The sequence below is a fragment of the Felis catus genome, chromosome B2 (genome assembly GCF_018350175.1).
Source record: "Felis catus isolate Fca126 chromosome B2, F.catus_Fca126_mat1.0, whole genome shotgun sequence".
In the NCBI taxonomy this organism is placed as follows: Eukaryota; Metazoa; Chordata; class Mammalia; order Carnivora; family Felidae; genus Felis; species Felis catus.
In genome coordinates this window covers 103,174,981-103,196,285 of record NC_058372.1, presented here as the reverse complement: position 1 = coordinate 103,196,285, position 21,305 = coordinate 103,174,981, and the positions used below count along the sequence as shown (strand labels likewise).

The 21,305-nt window shown below is 36.7% G+C and overlaps 1 long non-coding RNA gene across 1 annotated transcript; it reads right to left on the bottom strand.

Annotated features, from left to right (window-relative positions):
- Positions 1-7,726: 7,726 nt before the first annotated feature.
- LOC123385714 lies at positions 7,727-21,003 on the bottom strand. Its single transcript, XR_006598677.1, has 2 exons — positions 20,956-21,003; positions 7,727-8,640 (listed from the first exon to the last, which is right to left on the bottom strand). It is a non-coding gene; the product is annotated as an uncharacterized LOC123385714 (long non-coding RNA).
- Positions 21,004-21,305: the final 302 nt, after the last annotated feature.

Here is a 21,305-nt window from a genome sequence, read left to right as displayed (position 1 = left end):
TCAGAGAAAAATGCCACATTCCAGGAATTTTAATTTCAGAGATACCTTTTTCCTATCAGAAACCATGTATAATTAGTATATTTATGCACATGCACACGCGCGCACACACACGTAATTTGCCAGTAGTATTAAACTTGCAACCATTAATCTGTAAAATTTCTTATTGCATTATTTGAATGCCCACAAATTATTGAATAAACATTCAATTAGTTTTCCTCCTTTCTACTGATGCCTGACCCTTAGCTTAAACCACTTATAAGAGATGATGATAAAAATAGCTTTTTTTTAAAATTTTGCACGCAATATTCCCTTTATATTTATACCAACCCAATGAAGTGGTAATTGTCCCTGTTTTGGAAAACAAGGAGTTTTATAGATTTAAATATTGTTATTCAGCTAAATAATATCAGCACCAGGCCAAAGCCAGCATAAATAAATTCACCGCAAAAACTCATTCACAAAGGAAGTGATTTATTATGCCTAAGATTTTTTTCTCTGCCATTTGATCCCTGGGATAACTCAGTGACAACTCTGATAAGCAACCTAATTAATGTAATTAGAGTGGGAGAGAGAAGAAAAAGAGAATGGGAAATGGAAAAGAAAAAGGAGACTGGGAAAATAGAAGGGAAATAGAAGCCTTTCTTTTAAAGGATTGCAAATACTTGGGCTACAGTGGTTATAGCAGGCAGAAGAGCAGGGATGAGCACTATTATAACATATTTTAAAGGTAGCACTTGACCTTGGAATTAAGTTAGTACTGTTTCATAAATGGAACCAAACTCTCTCCATGTTCTAGTGTCACCACAGTTTGAATTTTTTCTATGCCTTTTTTCATGATAAAGGCATTTTGAAAGGGAAAATTAAATATTTACTCAAGTAAAGGAGCATTCATGCTTTAACACTAGAAAAAAACAGCACGTGTCTGGCTGTTTCCTGTTTAGTCACTGACATTTTTAAAAGCCAGTGCACTGAGGGGCACCTGGATGGCTCAGTTGGTTAAGCAACCGACTTTGGCTCAGGCATGATCTGATGTTTCATGAGTTCGAGCCCTGCATCGGGCTCTGTGCTGACAGTTCGAAGCCTGGAGACTGCTTCAGATTCTGTGTGCCTCCCTCTCTCTCTCTGCCCTTCCCCTGCTCACACTCTATCGTTCTCTCAAGAATAACTAAACATTAAAAAGGAAAAAAAATTAAAAGCCAATGCACTTAATAGAGAACCCCCCAAAGTACACCTTTTAGACTGAATCATGATGATCTATAACATCCCTCAACACATCATATTTGCGATATATGTTTGAGAGCCTGGAAAGAAGATGCCACCAGAAACAAACCTATGGGACTTTCCTGCAATATTCGCTGACATCTGTCATCTCACCTTGGTTTTCCTGGAAGGAAAATACAGTAGGATTGTTTGATTTTATGGCTTACAAGAGATTTTTAGTTAACCGTTACCCCAAATTAAATTATAAGGCCTGTTATTGGATTTCTACTAAAATAAATGTTAAATGTCATCAATTACATGAACATGAAGTATTGTTAAAATTCAGGTAAATATAGGGGCGCCTGGGTGGCGCAGTCGGTTAAGCGTCCGACTTCAGCCAGGTCACGATCTCACGGTCCGTGAGTTTGAGCCCCGCGTCGGGCTCTGGGCTGATGGCTCAGAGCCTGGAGCCTGTTTCCGATTCTGTGTCTCCCTCTCTCTCTGCCCCTCCCCCCTTCATGCTCTATCTCTCTCTGTCCCAAAAATAAATAAACGTTGAAAAAAAAATTAAAAAAAAATTCAGGTAAATATAACAAAAAAAAAGAGAAAAGATTCCAAAGATATGAGAATGAGGCAAGTTTGAAAGTGATATCTTAAAAAAAAAACTTCATTGAATTCTTACTCATTTTAGAATGTCTCATCCTTACAGTGTTTGTCATTACTGATTGTTCCAAATAGAATCTAGTTTATTCTCCCTTGAACATTAGATGTGATGGGTTTCATTAAAATGGCATAACTTGTGAAATTCCCTGGGAAATCTTACAGACACCTGAATAAATAAGCAATCTATTAAATTATAGATAGATAGCTTTGATGATAAGTTCACTTTCACAAACTCTCGTTCTTTTGGTCCCCTGATACAAAAACTCAGCTTAAGGCACTTGAAGTTAACACAGTGGAAAAATAATGGAATTCATATAATGTAGCAATAGATTATAGTTGACTGTTCCAGGAAGGGGGACGGGGTGGAATCTTCCATAGGGAAGCATAATCATGCTCCATTTCACAGAGTAACAATGAAGAGGGAAAGTGTCCGCTATATAAGGGGGAAGTGTAGCAAGAAGAAAAATAAGTTAGGGAAGAGAAGTCCAGGAAATGGTGGCATAAACAGTCTAGACACATTCAGCATTGTCAGGTGAAAGTGATCACATGAAGCTTCTGTGTCACAGTACGACATGCAAAACATTTAACAGGAGATAACGGCAAGCTCTTAAATTACTACCAATGGGCTTTTAGAATTTAGCTAGCAATCAAGCAGAGAAAGCAAGGTCAAGGTTCCTGGGAAGAGGTGCTCACATTTTTATTTCCACTTTGCTGTGCAATTACACAAACAAAAGGTAAATATGGAATATTCTTCTTTCAACTCTGTACCACAACATCTAGATTGCACTACCAATAATGACAATGAAATAGAAGATAGATTTCTCTTTTAATTTTTTTTTTTAGCTTTCTCTCTCTCTTTCTCTTTGTAAAGAATGACACTTTTGGATTGATTCTCATAATAGCATTCTCTAAAAAGAGTCCATACTATAACCTTATTTTCTCAAATCTAACACTAGCAGAGAAAATGATGTAACGATTTACATTAAATTGCTGGAAAAAAGACTTTAGTATATAAAGGGAAAATTTTCTTCTAAGAAATGTAGTCAATGATATTCACGCATTAAAAGAAAGCAATTTTGGGATGAATACTATCTTTTTGCCATTCAATTTCACATAGCTAAAGGGAAAGGATATAGATTTTTGTCATGAATTATTGCCCTTTGAAAATCTATTTGAAAATAAACATACTATCTATAAAGGAATTTATAAAAATATAATTAGAACAATGCATCAAACAGTAACAGCTTCACATTATTTTTAAGGACTCACAAAACTCTTAAATAGCTACACGTTAGATTAGGATACAAGTTTCAATAAATTTTAAAAATTGAAATACATCGGAGTATACTCTCTAACTACAATGGAATTAATCTAAACATAAATGAAAAATTTATTAAGAAGTCCAAACTGTTAGAACATTAATGTATTTTTTGAAAATTTATTGAAGAAAAAGAATTTGGAATGAGAATTAGAAAATAATTTAAATTTAATGATAAGCAACATATCAAAATGTGTGGAATGTAACAAAATCAGGGTTTAGAGAGAAATGTATAGTTTTAAAGACATATTTATTTAATCAGAAAAATTAAAAATCAACATTCAATCTTACTCCTCAAGAAACTACAACAAAAGTAACCCAAAAGAAGCAGGAAGACTATAAATAACAAAGATAAGATCAGAAAAAAATAAAATAGAAAATAAATGTACAAATAAAGGGAATCTACAAGCAAAAAAAAAAAAAGACTAAGAATGAAAGCAAAAGAGACTGGGTGACTCAGTCGGTTAGGTGTTTGACTTTGGCACAGCTTCTCAGGGTTCATGAGTTCAAGTTCCATGTGAGGCCTTCTGCTGTCAGCACAGAGCATGCTTCAGATCTTCTGTCACCTTCTCTCTCTGCCCTCCCCCAGCCTGCATGCTCTCTCTCAAGGTAAATAGTAAACTTAAAAAATATTTGAAAAAAAAAAGAGAGAGTAAGGTGCCACCAATATTGAACAAACATCAAAAGCATTCAGCAACTAAGGTGAATAGATAAATTCCTTAGAAATATAATACATGAAAATTGATATAAGAAAAAAATATCTGCATACTTCTGTATCTATGATAAATTGAATTTGAAAATTGATATAAGAAAAAAATATCTGCATACTTCTGTATCTATGATAAATTGAATTTGTTATTAAAATTCTTCCCACATGGGGCGCCTGGGTGGCGCAGTCGGTTAAGCATCCGACTTCAGCCAGGTCACGATCTCGCGGTCCGTGACTTCGAGCCCCGCGTCGGGCTCTGGGCTGATGGCTCAGAGCCTGGAGCCTGTTTCCGATTCTGTGTCTCCCTCTCTCTCTGCCCCTCCCCCATTCATGCTCTGTCTCTCTCTGTCCCAAAAATAAATAAACGTTGAAAAAAATTTTTTAAATAAATAAATAAATAAATAAATAAATAAATAAATAAAATTCTTCCCACAAAGAAGCAGTCTTTCTAACATAAATTTTAAGAAAGACATAATAATAATCCTGTAGACCCTACACAAGAACCAAGAAAAAAGGGGTATTTCAGAATTTGTTTCATGAGGCCAGAATAGTGTTGACACCAAAATCTGACAAAGCTACCACTCAGCTTCTTTCATGAACATGTATACAATCAATTATAATAAAAATATTAGCAAATTCTAGTGATATATAAAAATAATTTTATATAACAAATAGTGTTGATTATAGGAATCTCAGGTGATCTTCACATTTGAAAACCAATATCTATATCTATATCTATATCTATATCTATATCTATCTATCTATCTATATAGATAGTCATAATGCCTACAAAAAGGAGAAAAATCTGATGTAGAGAAAGCACTTGATAAAATTGTATAAGTATTATAGAAAACAATTAACAAAGATCTAAATAAATAGATATATCATGCCATATTATTTTTGAAAACTCTAAGTTGTAAATAAGTCAATCTCCCCAAATTGATCTACAGGTATAATGAAATCCAAGTCAAACTCTCAGCATTTTTTGTAGAAATTGACAAGCTGATTCTAAAATTTATCAATGAGCCAACCCTGAAGAAGGCAAACAAAGTTGAAGTATTTAAACTGCCAAATATGTAAAGTGATCATAATATATAGTAATAAGGGCATTCTAATATTGACATAAAAGTAAACAGATCAATGAACTATTATGGAGTCTAGAGATAGACCTGCATCTTTATTCTTACCTGAATTAAGGCAGTATAGTGGAAATATAGCATATAAGGAAAGGATGGTTGACTGAAAATCGTATGAAAAAAGCAAATGTTGATTCCTGTTTCACACCATACAAAAATAAAACAATTGTGGATGGATTGGGAATCTAAAGATGATATAAAGGCCAAATGCTATTTATTCATCAAAATTCCAAATGTCCAAAATAGGTCCAAAAACAGGTGAATGTTTAAATAAATTATCACCATTATATTTATTTTGGAAAAATATTTTAAGGCACAGAAGACATACTTTAAAACATGGAAGTTAATAGTATACAACATAATAACATAATAGAACATTATTCTAGCTTATAATAACATACATAATAACATAATAATAACATAATATATAACATACATAATAACATACATACATAATAACATACATAATAACATAATAATAACATAATATAATAACAACATAATAACATAATAGAACATTATTCTAGCTTATACATATAATCGGGGTGTAAAATCTGGAACGAGTAAAACAAAGTGAAAGTGGATGTCTTTGTGTGGTAGAAATTGGTACTATTCCCTTTATTCCTCTTTGTGTCTCTAAATTTTCTAGTGTGTATGTAGTTCCTTTCATGTCTGGAACAAAAGTTTGTAAATTTGCTCTAATTACCTCATAATTCACATCATATTTTCCACTTTATGAACATGGACTTAACGTCATAATGACTTAAAGTCATTTGTAGAATTTGGCCATGACACACTGCTTACCAAAATGATGTGACCCCCTGACGAGAGTTACTCTTTTCACAGTTTTGTATCGGTCTTGACATTTTTTCTTTGTCTTTACCTCATGCGTTGGATTTTTCTGAACACAAACTGAGAGGAGCTCAAAAATCTGTAGATTTAAATTTTAAAGCTCTGGCTGTGCTCTTGAAACCCACCGGTAAGAACAACAAATAATGCAGTTAGATCATGGGCTAAAGGCACAGTGAGACATTTAACCAAAAGAGATATACAGATGGAAAATTAGCACATGAAAAGACGTGCAACATCATTAGCCATTAGGGAAATGCAACCTACAATTACAAGGACATACCACTACCAACCTATCAACATGGCTAAAATGAAAAATAGTGGAAATGCCAAATGCTGGCAAGGATGCGGATAAACCGGATCACTTACCCAATGTTGGCAGGATTGTAAAATGGTGCAGTCACCGTGAAAAACTATTGCACTCCTAAGAATTTATCTAAGTTCCCAAAACCTGTGCACATATGTTTAGAACAACTTTATTTGTATTAACCCAAAAGTAGAAACAACCCTGCTGTCCTTTAATGCCTGAATGGTTCACCAAATTGTGGGACTCCCGTACTATAGATTACTACTCAGTAAAAAGAAGGAATGTGCTCCTAATACACACAACTTGGTGAATTTCCAGAAAATTATGCTGAATAAAAAATGCCAATCCCAGAGGTTACACCTATATATGATTCCTTATGTATAACATTATAGAACTGGAGAACAGATTAATGGTTGCTTGAGGTGAAGAAGGAAAGGAGGTGGGAGGGAAGTGGGTGTGGCTCTAAAAAGGCAACATGAGGCATCCTTGAGATGGAAATCCTCCTTATTTTATAATCTCTATCAGTGTCCGTTTCCTGGTTCTGATGCTGTACGATAGTTTTGTGAGATGTTTCTCTGGTGGGGGGCGGGGGGACTGAGTAGAGGATACACGGATCTCTGTATTATTTCTTACAATTGCATGTGAATCTAAAAATCATCTCGAAACAAAAAAATTGGTCAAAAAAATGTAAGCTATAATTCGAGGCCTCTGTCCATATGACTTTTTAAAAAGTCAAAATAAATCAGATTCGGTCATCATTATTCAAAAGACTATTTCATGGGGCGCCTGGGTGGCGCAGTCCGTTAAGCGTCCGACTTCAGCCAGGTCACGATCTCGCGGTCCGTGAGTTCGAGCCCCGCGTCAGGCTGTGGGCTGATGGCTCAGAGCCTGGAGCCTGTTTCCGATTCTGTGTCTCCCTCTCTCTCTGCCCCTCCCCCGTTCATGCTCTGTCTCCCTCTGTCCCAAAAATAAATAAACGTTGAAAAAAACAAAAAAAAAAAAAACCAAACAAACAAATAAAAGGACTATTTCATGCAACCAGGTAACCAGTTTTTTTCTGCCCTTACACAAACATAGGTTGGATGTAACTTCATACTAATTTAAGAGAGAGGGCGATTCTTCTATGTTCCTTTCTACTGTGTTTTGCGTCCTGCTACGTCGGATGCAGCAGCAAGCCTAACGTTAACTCAGCCACCTTTCGGTGAAAAACGTGATAATCAGGCCAGCTCCTTACAAGTAAAAAGGAAACCTGCGCAACCCGATGGCAGCTCATTAAGGAGCTCCACACACAGTCTGCAGAGCTTGAGGAAGACCTGATTGGGAAGAAGCTACTTAGGAGCATTCGAACATTCTGTGAAAGAGAAGATTAATATTTGGCGAAGTCAAGTGTTACCTTAAGGGAAGCAACTCTTCGCATAATTGAAGAGAGCTCTGCTGTACACAACTCAGAAAAAGAATGATAGATCTCCGCATGTAACACTGGTAACAGTGAGAGTGCCCTCTAATTGTATCTGGTGACCGAGGAGAGTGCAACAAACACTTAGGTTAGGTACTCATTTAATGTTAACTCAGCACAGTGCTAATAGGAGGGACTGCCTCAGAATTTCATGATTTAGGACTTAGGCACCTCAAGGCTCTGACAAGCACTATTGTCAGGAAACAACAACAAAGAAATAGCTGTCATGAGATTTACAAATCAGATCCAGGAAGTGATGCTGTAGCTGCAGAATTATTTTTGTCTATTTTTAACAGACAGCTTCTGAAGGTGTTAACTTTCTTACAAAGAATTTAAATCAGAAGTTGGAGAAGTTTCATTAAGTACCTCATTGTCGGAGTACGTCGGAAATAACGCTGTTTCAGAAATTACCCTCGTGTTCGCTCCCCACTTGTTTTTTTTTCCCCACTAAATATTGCCTTACGCAGGATCCATGTAAATATTTAGTATTGAGAGGTTGCTCATCCTCAGCACAGTGTTTTCCTTGATAATTTAACTAAAAAGAATCCTTTTTAAAAAAACCATTTTTTTTAATGGGTGGCTTATGACAACCATGGCACAGTTTGGGGGCTCTCTGGATCCTTAGTCCTTCATGGTCAAGCAGGAAATGAGGCAGAAGCAATAAGGGTCTGATGAGCACAAATCTCAAGGCTTCAATTATCTTCACCCACCACCACACTTTATAACTGCAAATCTGCTCACTGTCTCTGTTTGGAGCTGGAAGATATCCATCTCTGGTTCTTTCTTCCACAGGAGAGATGCTGCATTGCCCTCTCTTGACCAATATTCACTCGTTGCTTCTTCAAACCTAGTTGAAATTTGAATTAAATATGCTTCACCCTCATCATTGCTGTACTCAAGGCAGCATCGCAGCGCTTTGTTTTTAATGGGTGGTAATCTTGATCCTTTAAAATGAGCTCCTGCCCCCGGATTTTCAAAGTGGACTCAGGACCAGAGCCAAATCTAATGAGGAAGAGGGACAAAGTCAGTTCAGCCTCATAGTGTCTGGGGTCTTTCTCAGAGGCTCTGTCTCCTTCCTCAGCCAAATGATATCCTTACCTAACATTACATAACAGAGGCAACAGTTGAAGAGTTTCTCTGACCAATCAGCTGGCTTACACTTTTCAAGTGATTGGGGAGCTAATTAAAAGTTATCAGACTTTAGATTCTAAACTCAATAGTTGCATTCAGGATCAAATTATTAACTGAAAATACGGACTTTAGGGCAGAAGCCTGGAACAGGTTTGGTCTAGTTGACCACGTACTGACAATTTACATATGCAAAGGAGAATTTGTGACAATCTTGGGGAAATTAGTGATAATTTTCTCTAAATCTACAATTGAAAGCTAACCTTCTGAACTGACATCATGAATTGGATAATTTCATTAGTCTGAGTCTAGTCACTCTGGTTTTATGGACAGTTGCATTTTTTTTAACGTTTTATTTTTTTTTATTTTATTTTTTTATTTTTGAGACAGAGAGAGACAGAGCATGAACGGGGGAGGGGCAGAGAGAGAGGGAGACACAGAATCGGATGCAGGCTCCAGGCTCTGAGCCATCAGCCCAGAGCCCGATGTGGGGCTCCAACTCACAGACCGCGAGATCGTGACCTGAGCCGAAGTCGGACGCCCAACTGACTGAGCCACCCAGGCGCCCCTGGACAGTTGCATTTTAACAGATGAAAGAAATGTAACGGGCAACACTAATCAGTGAATGAGTTTGAAAGACTAGAAAACACAGTGTCCATAAATCCAAGAATGTAAGCATTTTTCCATGGGGCCTATTTATTGCATCTTTAACTTTCTCTAGCCCTACTTCTATTTTCACAATAAATTTCTGTATATATAAAACCACAGTCTAAACATACTGGTAAATTGATATTTTTAAAACAACCCAGAAGTGAGTTTTAGAAAACAAAGATATTTGGCAATAGGAGTAATTAATAATGGTTACTTTTCAATAAACCTGTGTCTCTGTATTATATATTGATCATCTGACAACAGTTAAAATTTCACTTTCCAGAGAATTAGAGATTTTCAGATACAAACGGCCACGTAATCCGGGCTTCTGGTTCCAATTTGAACAACTGGAACAATCAATGTTGGCTCTTCAGGTAAACACATGGTGGTTAATATATACCATCACATAAGAGATGGTAAGAGAGCTGCTTCCACAAAATGTTCCCAAGCCAAAAATATGCCTGAACTTTCCAGCAAGATTTCCTGTTTCAGATCAAAGTACAAACACTCTTATTTAAATGTCTTTTACCTTAATTTAAGTTAGTATATCAGATTAACCTTAAATTCTTTAGCAGGTAACATGAAAAAACAGCCATAAATAAAAGATAGGAGAAGGTCTGAATACAGTAAAAGACTAGAAGCTCCTCCAGAGCCTTCAAGTAAGGATTGGGACCTGTATTAATTTTCTATTGCTGCTATGACAAACTACTACAGATTTAGCAGTTAAAACGAGAACAAACAAAGCAAAGCAAAACAAAAACAAACAAAACACATTGCCTGGAGTTAGGAAGTTGGGAGGGATGAATTAGGCAGAGTATGAAGGAGTTTTAGGGCAGTGAATATATCCTATAAAGTACTAGAATGTTGGACACATGTCATTACAAATACATGGAAATCCAGGCAACTCTCCTGTAAACCTTGGGTGATTACAACGTGTCATTGTATGTTCATCAGTTGTGATAAATGTACCACTGCGGTGGGGGTGTTGATAAAGGGGAAGCTGGGCATATGTAGGGCAGGAGGTAAGTGAGAAATCTCTATACTTGTCACTCAATTTTGCATAAAGCTAAAGTTTCCCTAAAAAGCATAAAGCATGTATATTTTGTTAAAAGATTCATTTGTTACGCACAGTTCTGTAGGCTAGAAATCTGAGTAGAGTATGACTAAGTTCTCTGCCTCAAGGGCAGACAATGCCAAAGTCAAGGTAGTAAGCAGGCTGGGTTTTATCTGGATGCGCTGGAGGATAATCTGCTTCAAGGTTCAAACAGGTTGTTTTGCAGAAATTGTTTTCAGGCAGCTTACTGCAGAAGTCCCTGTTTCCTGCCTGGATGCAAACCAGAGGTTGTCCTCGTGTTCTAGAAGCTACCTGCCTGCATTCCTTGGCCAATGGTTTTCTCCAGCTTGAAAGCCAGCAAAGATATATAGAACCCTAATTCTATTTTTTCTGTTCCTTCTTACTTTGAATCAATCTTTGCCTTCCCCTCTGCCATCCTGTTCTATTCTTTTTTTTTTTAATAATTTATTGTCAAGTTAGCTAACATACAGTGTATACAGGGATAGATCTCTGTGATTCATCCCTTACATACAACACCCAGTGCTCATCCTTTTCTGTTCTTTTTTTTTAATTGTTTTTAATGTTTATTTATTTTTGAGAGAGAGAGAGACAGAGAGAGTGAGCAGGGGAGGGGCAGAGAGAGGGAGACACAGAATCCAAAGCAGGGTCCAGGGTCCGAGCTATCAGCACAGATCCTGATGCAGGGCTTGAACTCCCCAAGTATGAGATCATGACCTGAGCCAAAGTCGGACACCCAACCGACTGAGCCACCAAGGCGTCCCTCATCCTCTTCTGTTCTTGAACCCACCCAGATAATCCAGGAAATCTCCCTATCTTAAAGTCCCTTCAAGGAAGTACCTAGCCTAATGTTTGAATAACTAGAAGTTGGAAATCCTTGGAACACATCTTTAGAATCTTGCCTGCCATAGGACGTTAGAAGCACATTTATTGCTCAGGTGAACACTGGAAAAAGAAAAGAAAAACTGGAAAAAGTTATTGTATGGAATAACCATAAACCTAAAACTTATTTTAATTTTGGATTTTTTGGAACGGTTTGTGTGGTTTTTGCTTTTTGTTTTTAATGTGAGATTTATTTTGTAATTTAAAATAAATCTGATTATTACAGAAAATTTGAAAAATAAATAGAATGAAGTGTTAAAATGCCATTCATAATTCTGTCATTCAAAGACAACATTAAAAATTACTATGCTTATTTTCATATGTCTTAAAACAGTTATGCATGTGTGCTTAACTATTTCCTATGCTTAAGCATAATTGTCATCACATTTATTTGGATTTCTAAATAGGAGAAAGCTCTCTGTTGGACAGTTTATGGGGAAGAATCAATAATGGGATCATTCATGCTTATCATAAGTGGTAATAATAATTCATTGGATTTTTTGGTTCCATCCATGAATGGAAGAGACAACTACTCAATCTTCTTATAGATTTAATCAAACGGACAGTTCAAATAGATGTAGCTTGGTAAAATGATGATTTCCGCAGATCTTGTAACGTTATTTGGTAATGCTTTTATATATGATAACTCCGTTCACCTTTCATCCCTAAGCTTCCAAAGTTTTAAATTGTCCTCTGGAGTTTCCACAGTCAATTGGAATATACTTCTAGATAACTTTTTGAAGAAGTACAGGCATTTTAACTGAACCTTAGAAGAGGTGAAAATGTTCCATTATTACCTTCCCACTCACAATATATCTCAGCTGGATATAAAAGCTATTGAATTAACAAAATATTCTCTGTCAAAACTCTACACTCTCTCTATTCAATTTGACAGTTGTAGAAGAGAAGACTGAATGGAGGATGATTTGTATGAGGCAGATAAGCAGAATTTTCTACCTGATTATACGCTAGAGTTTGCTTTTCTTTATTTTCTTTCTTCTTAAAATTGAAAATATCTCAAGTGTTTTCTGGATATAGGTCTTTTTCCCTGTGTGTATGTGTGTGTGTGTGTGTGTGTGTGTGTGTGTGTGTGTGTGTTTCCTGGTAGGTACCTTATTTTTACCTGTATCCTGAATTCTGTAATGAATCGGGAATAAATCAGTTTTACATTACTGCTTCTATGATTATTTTGTTTTTGTCTCCAGGAATGCTAACAACTCTTAGATTAAATCTTTACTGTATGATTCTTTATATCATCGTCTGTCATTGTTTTAATATTGTTTTCCCCTGAATATTCTGGAAAAGTGACTTTGGAGGAGTGACTCAGGTATTTTCTTCTATAGCATTAGTCCAATTCAACAATGCCAATTCTGCTATTGCATTTTTAGTTTCCCTGCAAATATTTCTGCTACTATCTCTCTTTTTGTAAAATTCTATGGATTTTATATCTTTTCCTATTCCTTCCATATGATTTCTGTTTCCTTTTCAATAGAAGTCATTCTTTCTTATTTCCTATTAAAGATATCAAACAGGTATCAAATTTTATAATTTTCTTGTAGCTTTTAAAGGAAATCATTTTCAAGGATGTCTGTGTATTCAAGAAGATATTCTCTTATTGCTGTCCTACAACATGAATCCATCGTCCCATGTCAGTTTGTATGACTTTATCCTAGAACGGGGAGAGCTATATCTTAAAGTTATGTTTGCCAACAGACAATGCATATGAATAGTCTTGATCTTGTTATCTGTTAATTTCAGGGGCAGTCAACTGTCTCTTTTAGATGGTTAATTGAAAAAAGAAACAGTGACTCTAGATTTTAAAGCAAATTTACTTTGTTAAAATCTTATTGAAGGCAGCTCTTGCAGACTGCCTCTGCTTTATGTTTCTCTGAGTCAGTAGAATACTTGTATTGCCAAAATTTTTATTAAGCATTGGCCACAAAGCTCATCTTAACTACTTTTACTGCAATTACCATGGTCTAATGAATTCAGAAAGACCTGGTTTTGAATCTCCACTCCATCACTTTCTAGCTTTATGGCTTTTAGAAAGTTTCCTAACCTTGCTGAATCAGTTTTCCTAACCACTCTCCTCTCACACTGGTTGTGTGACTTATAATGAAAAGACGTGTGAAGTCCCTAACACAAGGCATACCACATAGTTGAAACTGACTGGTAGGTTTAAGTATTACCACACTTCCAGGAAGTAATGAGTCACCTTCAATTATTCTTTCCTCCTGTTTAGGTTTTTCCTTCAGTGTTGCAGATTTTGACTAAATATAAAAAGCAAATTTATGCTGAGGGATGAGATGGAGAGGGGTTAAGGTCAGTATTTTGCCTCAATAACTGGTACACCATGGGGAGAGAGACAGTCAATCGCTTTTTCTATTGAAATAGATCTTGAATGTAGGAGCCAAAAGGCACACTGTGTCTACTAACTAATTGCAGGCAGGGGCCATATAAACTATCAATTTCATTTTTCAATCCCATTCCCTCAGGCTCTCTAGTTAGAGGGACTGTCACACAGTTTCTTTTACCAAATGTTAACAGCCATCTCTTACTGTGAAGGTGGATGTGTATGTGTGATACATGCTTAATAAGCATTTTAGTCTACTTCAGAGGGTGCTGCTAGATACCATTAAGAACAAAATGCGGGGTGCCTGGGTGGCTCAGTCGGTTAAGCGGCCGACTTCGGCTCAGGTCATTATCTCGCAGTACGTGAGTTCGAGACCCGCGTCGGGCTCTGTGCTGACAGCTCGGAGCCTGAAGCCTGTTTCGGATTCTGTGTCTCCCTCTCTCTGACCCTTCCCCCTTCATGCTATGTCTCTCTCTGTCTCAAAACTAAATAAACGTTAAAAAAAAAAAGTTTAAAAGAACAAAATGCTATGATTCGGTAAAATTTCCCTCTTTAGCTCAAAATTCTTGAGGTCTTATTGGCAAAATTTCTAATGTGTTTCTTCCTGATGGTGGTTATGTCATAAATTGGTCAAATTTATTTTGGAAGCAGTAGATTGAAAAAATAATAGTTTATTGCATTACCACTTGGGATGTTTGGTATGCTACGGTGCATCATGAATCTCAGAAAGAGATATAACATATAACATTTCTCACATTGGTTTAACCATGAAAAGAGTTAAGGAGGTGAATAACTGCAGTGGACATTCTTGACATGGCACCTAGAAATTCTCACACTCCTTTACTGACCCTGCACCTCACCCCCCACCTTCTGCTTCTTTTACTGCTAAAATGCTTCACTTGAAAATGTCTTCCGACAATTGCCCTTGGGCACTGGAATTGTCTTCCTGGTTGAAAACACAAGAAATTTAGAAAATTTTATACTCTCTTCCATTCCCATTCCTCTCTCACCTCCAGCCCTAACTCGTAGCCAATGACCTACTGATGTGGAAATACCAAAGTGCAGGCCCTTTGCTGGGAAAACTGTCAGGTGTCCTCCAGAACTCCCCTTCAGATCAGGTTGAGTCTGTCACTTCACTCAAAGTTACATCTTTACCTGGAGGTCCCTTTCCCTGCCCTGTTCCCTACCCTCCCACCTCCAGTGGTTTCTTCTGGGATCATAACCTTTGTGAATCACTTGCACTCAAACCCTTGGCTAGGGGTCTCTTCCTAGAAGGACACAACCTAAGACAGTCAAATATTTTGGACCTGGGACTCGAGAAACAAAAATTGGAAATGCTGCTTTATTGCATTATGACTGCATTCGAAAAATATGGGAATGGGTTTTAGAATTTGGGTTTTAATAAGAAACTCAGGTAATTTGATGCAAACTTCTGTTTAAGAGTCAAATAGCAGGAATTGCATATTAATACATATTAAACATGTCCCAATAAAGAAGGTCTTTCACAGCTTTCTACTGGTTCTAATTTCAACCGCTGCATTCTTCAAACGTATTTCTATACTCTCTTTTGAAGACTTTTATCCATTACTTTCTCAATTATTTTAAGCAATCACCTCAGGAAGTTTCACTACCAAGAGTAAAATTTATATTAACCTATTTGAATTTCAAATAATAGTCTATTAGAGCTGGGAGAGACCTTAATGACCATCTATTCTAACCTTGTCATTTCAAAGATGAGGAAACTTAAATTTAGAGAATAAAAGTTATGGCCCAAGGTCACACAGAGTCATCCCAAGTTTTCTGAATTTTAGTCAGACATTTAATCTTTACACAAGGGTGCCTTTCTAATTTTACAGATAATGATTAAGCAGAAATGCATTATATTTCTGGAGTGTTCATTTTATCTCTATTTCTATTCACAGAAATATGATCATTGCTTTACACAGAGTTCTTATTTAACATTCAAAACTCCAAAAAATGAAAACGAATTTTCTGTTTATCTTGGTTGTGAAGAAGGAAAAAAAAATATTTCAAAAGTCATATATGCAGAAAAATTCAATTACTAATACTTCCCATGATTTCACTTTAAAATGTTTAGCTATTATAAAAATTCTATAAATATTGACCCCCCAAATAGAAAGAGAATGATTTTGTTGTTGTCCCAAAAACACAGCAGTTTTTTAAACACTGAGAAGGTAAAATTTCAAAACTTCTCTCTAGCTCAAGTTACAAGAAATTTTTTGATCCAAGCAAGGATAGTTTTCAGAGTGATAAAGGGGGTTATTAGTAATTTTGCTGGCTCTGTCCAGCAAAATGTATGTGGATGTGTAGTCATTCTTCCCATGACTATGTTAGTAGACTCCCTATAAATCTTACCTTCTCCAAGAAGAGTTCCTCATTCATCCTCACAGACAAGCTCTTCCTCTCCTGGACCACCATAGCCCTGGGGGCATTTCTCTCTATGCTAAATCTCTGGATTATTTTCTCTCCTTCACCTATATCTATATCTATATCTATATCTATATCTATATCTATATCTATATCTATATCATCTATATCATCTATATCTATATCTATATATCTATTTCATCATCTATATCTATTAGATCTATATATCTATCTATATATGAAATATCTATCTCTATCTACCTATCTAATATATATATCTACATCTATCTATATCGATATCTATATCTTTATATCTATAATCTGTCTTTGCCCATTTTGTATCCTTTACACTGGCCAGAATAGTGCATTTCTAATCAGTGGTGCCCCAAAATGTTCCAATTTGATTACTTAAGAGTCAATCGCATATAGAGTACAGACTAACCAGAAAATAACACAAACACATCCATTCGAGCCAAGCTCAAAGTCCTGTTTTCTGTATTTTGTTACCAAACACAGATCTGCAAGATGTGAAGCAGTGATAAGCAGTGCTCATTGCTATCCACATATTAAGGCCCTTTAAAAAGATTTGCTGAAAGGATAAGATATACGTACATGTGTCTTAATTCTTTCTTACTTGACATTTCAGATTTTGTATTATATGAAGGATTCAGAGGCATTATAGATGTCAGAGCAAATCAGATAATTCATTAGTTTTGTTATTCTTTTCTTGCAAACCAAGCTAATTCTCCTAATAGCTAATGATTCTTCTAATTACATTACAAGCTCTGTGAATATTGATCTCAAAGCAAATATTGAGGGGAAAAAGAAGTGAATACAATTAAAAGGAAAAGGTAATGCAAATTCTCCTCCTAAGCTTTCCTTGCATGCAATGTAATGCTTTTTGATACTTACAGTAATCAGCATCTCTGTCTTCCTTGTTCTATTATACCAAGAGTAATTGAAGTATCAGTCCATAGTAATAAAATCAATTTATGCAGTTATTGGCACTGAGGCATTAATATCACAACTCCACTTTACATTTTTCCTTCATGGAGTTTGAGTGAGTGGCGACTATAATTTCAGTCGTGTTAGGGACAAGTTTCTTTCCCACAGACTTCAGAAAATTTTACAAGCTGCATGGTAACATTTCCTGCTGTTTCCAAATATCAGAAACATAATTTGGAGTTTTTGCCTTTGAAAGTGCTTGTTCCATATTACAGAAAATGGGCAAATGGCTCTAAGGTATAGAAAAACCATCAAGCTCTTGGATCAATTTTGTTAACTATCTTTGTTCCTAATTAGGCTAAGTTGATAATTTATAAAGCCTGCCAGTGAATAATTGTATAAATATTTGCAATGAAAAAGGACAACAAAGATATTTAATAAGTACTGAGCAGATTTTGTATTAAGCGCTCTTTGTGTATTATTTTATTCTCAAAATAACTCTGATCGGCAGATACTATTATTTTTGATGAGAAAACCCTACTGGTGGAGGTTAAAAAGATTTGTTTAGGGCCCACCAGTCCATCCAGTGGCAGATCTGTGATTTGAACACGGGTCATTTGTAACTCCAAGTAGGTTTGCCTTTCCTTTTATTTATTTTTTTAGGTTTATTTATTTATTTTTTGAGCAAAAGAGAAAGAGAGAGAGAGAGCATGTGAGAGAGTGGGGTAGGGACAGAGAGAGAGTGAAAGAGAGAATTCCAAGTAGGCAGAGAATCTCTGTGCTGTCTGTGCAGAGCCTGAGGCAGGGCTCGATCTCATGAAGCATGAGATCAAGACCTGAACTGAGATCAAGACCTGAACCAAAATCAAGAGTCCGCCATTCAACCAAGTGAGCCACCCAGAAGCTCCCAAGTAGGTTTTCCAGTAAAACAGAGGGATATGAATTATAACCAGAAGTTAGGTATATTTCAAAATTACTTTTATTCCAGTTCCTTATTTTTATCAGTATCAATTTTGTTATCAATTTACTCATGGATAATGAGTAATGATTATGTGAGGACACATGTTATAGTATTTGGAGTTGTTACAAAAAAATCATCTTGGAAGTTGAAGCCCGTGTGATTTGGGACAAGCCACTTAATGCCACTACCAATTATTCTCATATTTAAAATAGAATTAAGATACCTATTTCTCAGAGTTGTGAAATTAAGTGATAAAGGACTTGGCATGCCACTCTGTTAACCATAAGACACTTGTTCACATGTAAGAAATTCATGTTGTCTGATGGCTGAATATTTACTGCAAATTTTCATATAGGAAATATTGTTTTTACAAAGTAACAATGAAGTGAGTGTTTATATATCAGCATGTTATATATTGTTATGCTGTACATATCAAATCTCATAACTCCAACTCCATACCTGAAATTGTAAATTCTTAAGGGGGTGAAGGTATCAGAAATCCAAAACAAACCATCAGAGCCAATTTTTGTCAAAGTATTTTTATATGCTCATTGTATGGTTATTTAATAAGTCAGTCCTGACAGCCTAAGGGAGCTCACGAAAGATCATATGCATCAGGTTATAACTTAACAGCCTTTATCAATTGTGAACACGTGTGGGACTAGGTAGTTATTACTCAACGATTCTGTGAGAAATGAGACATTATTAACCGAACAACATCCATTTGTGATCATGGATTTAAAACTTGGCAGGGAATAAACCATTTATACCCCCACACACTTTTATCTTATGTAGAACCTCAGAATTTGCACTTGACAAAACATCTAGATGGGTGAGCCAGAAAAATTAAGTACTTTGAATCTTTTTTATTTCTTAATTTTTTAATGTGTATTCATTTTTGAGAGAGAGAGACACACACACACACATACACACACACAGAGTGCGAGTGGGGGGAGCAGCAGAGAGAGATGGAGACACAGAATCTAAAGCAGGCTCCAAGCTCTGAACTGTCAGCCCAGAGCCTGATGCAGGGATGGAACTCAAGAACTGCGGGATCACCGGGCGCCTGGGTGGCGCAGTCGGTTAAGCGTCCAACTTCAGCCAGGTCACGATCTCGCGGTCCGTGGGTTCCAGCCCCTCGTCAGGCTCTGGGCTGATGGCTCAGAGCCTGGAGCCTGTTTCCGATTCTGTGTCTCCCTCTCTCTCTGCCCCTCCCCCGTTCATGCTCTGTCTCTCTCTGTCCCAAAAATAAATAAACGTTGAAAAAAAATTAAAAAAAAAAAGAACTGCGGGATCATGACCTGAGCTGAAGTTGGACGCTCAACTGACTGAGCCACCCAGGCGCCCCAAAATTAAGCTCTTTGAATAGAGGTCAGAGCTCAGAATGGCAGAGATGATATTCTTTTCACACATTGCATTGCAAATAGGCCACATCCTAACAATGACAACTTTAAGTATAAGGAGAAAAGATAATGGCTCCTAGCAATAAAAATATATTAAACACACTCCTGCTCTTCTGGGACAGTTGGCACAGGGAACATACTATATTTTGTACTATTGATTGTATAATTTCTATCTTTCGGAGTGTATAGTGTTTTTCTCACGATTTTTGCCAACCCCAAGGCAAACCGCATCGCAAGCTGATCCCTCTTCTGACTTACATTGTACATCCCATTAGCACCTCCGCATGTGTTTGCAAAAGCATTCTTCAACTATTAATGTATTTTAAATATTTGTGTGGTCATTTTACAACTTAACTATAAACTGCTTAAGTCATGAGATTGCTTTCTTCTCTGGAAAGTAACTGGGATCATTTTCAGTACACTAGAAAAAAGCATGAGTATGTGGTTGGTGTTGAAGAGGAGCAGAAAATGTTATCCCCAAATACGTCACTTTGGTATATGGATTATTTTGAGCTGAAGGCAATTAAGACCTGGCAGACTTAAGAAAAACTTTCACTTCTTTCTTAAAGAATTTAGAGACAGAGTCTGTCCCAGAAGAGAGCTATTACCAGGGATCATGTTTTATCTTAAGACTTACCTGCATGGCAGGGCACACATCTGATTATCAAACTCATGCTCTCCTTATCTTCCTGTGAATCGCCTTCCTCCTTTTTGAGGTTCTAGGCCCAATCCCACTCTTTAGCTCAGGATGGCTTATAATCCTCAACTGCCTGCTTGCCTTTGGGTGTCATAATTTATGGGGCTACCATATGGACACAACTCAATGCGTGTTTCTCCTGTTAATCTGTCTTATGTCAATTTAATTATTGGACCAACCAATGAACCTAGAAGGGTAGGAGGAAAACTTTTCCGTTCTGACTGTGTTCAGTAGATACTTCTTTGTTCGTATGCTGGTTATCATTCTAGGACCATTTTCTCGTTTCTATTCCTTGCGATCTCTGAGCCTCAAGAAACTGATTTTTGTGAAGGAACAAATCACCTGGGTCCTCTTGCCCTGTGACTTCCCACAGGGCTCAGCCAATGAGAAGGGTCAAGAAGAGCAGAGGTCAGCTAAAAAGAGAGGTCAGGGTATTTATTTCACCTTATCCCACCCTCAGATTCCCCTGTGGCACCTGCCTGGCTCAGCCGTACAGTCTGTGTTCCTTTGGGGCCACAAATCCTATTGAGCAGTCTCTCCTCTTGTGCCTACTGGCTTAGATTGGGCTGTGGGGCTCCCGGTGTTCCTCCTCCATGTTCACGGCTTAGTAAATCACCTATTCATGAAACTCTTCTAGGTTAATCCCTTTAGAACGAGACTACTATTTTTTCTTGGAACCCTGTCTGCTATAGCTTATTACCATATTATTATTATTATTATTATCATTTATTTGAATGTGATATATGGGAGGGTCACTCTAGTTTAATAAAATATTTTTAAAGAAAAAAATTCTCGTGCATCCCCACTGTCATTTAACATATGCAAATATTGGGGCACCTGGGTGGCTCAGTCGGTTAAGCATCCTCCTTCAGCTCAGGTCATGATGTCACAATTCGTGGGTTCCAGGCCCATGTTGGACCCTGTGCTGACAGCTCAGAGCCTGGATCCTGCTTCGCATTCTATGTCTCCCTCGCTCTCTGTCCCTCCCCCGCTCATGCCCTGTCTCTATCTCTCTCTCTCTCAAAAATTTTTTAATTAAAAAAAAATGCAAATATTAAATAAGGCATAAGTAGTTTTAAAAAACAAACAAAATTATTTATAAGTTATAAATAAATTATTTATAAATTAAACACAGTTAAAACTACCAACCAATTAAGGAATTAAGTTAATAATACTTTGATACGACA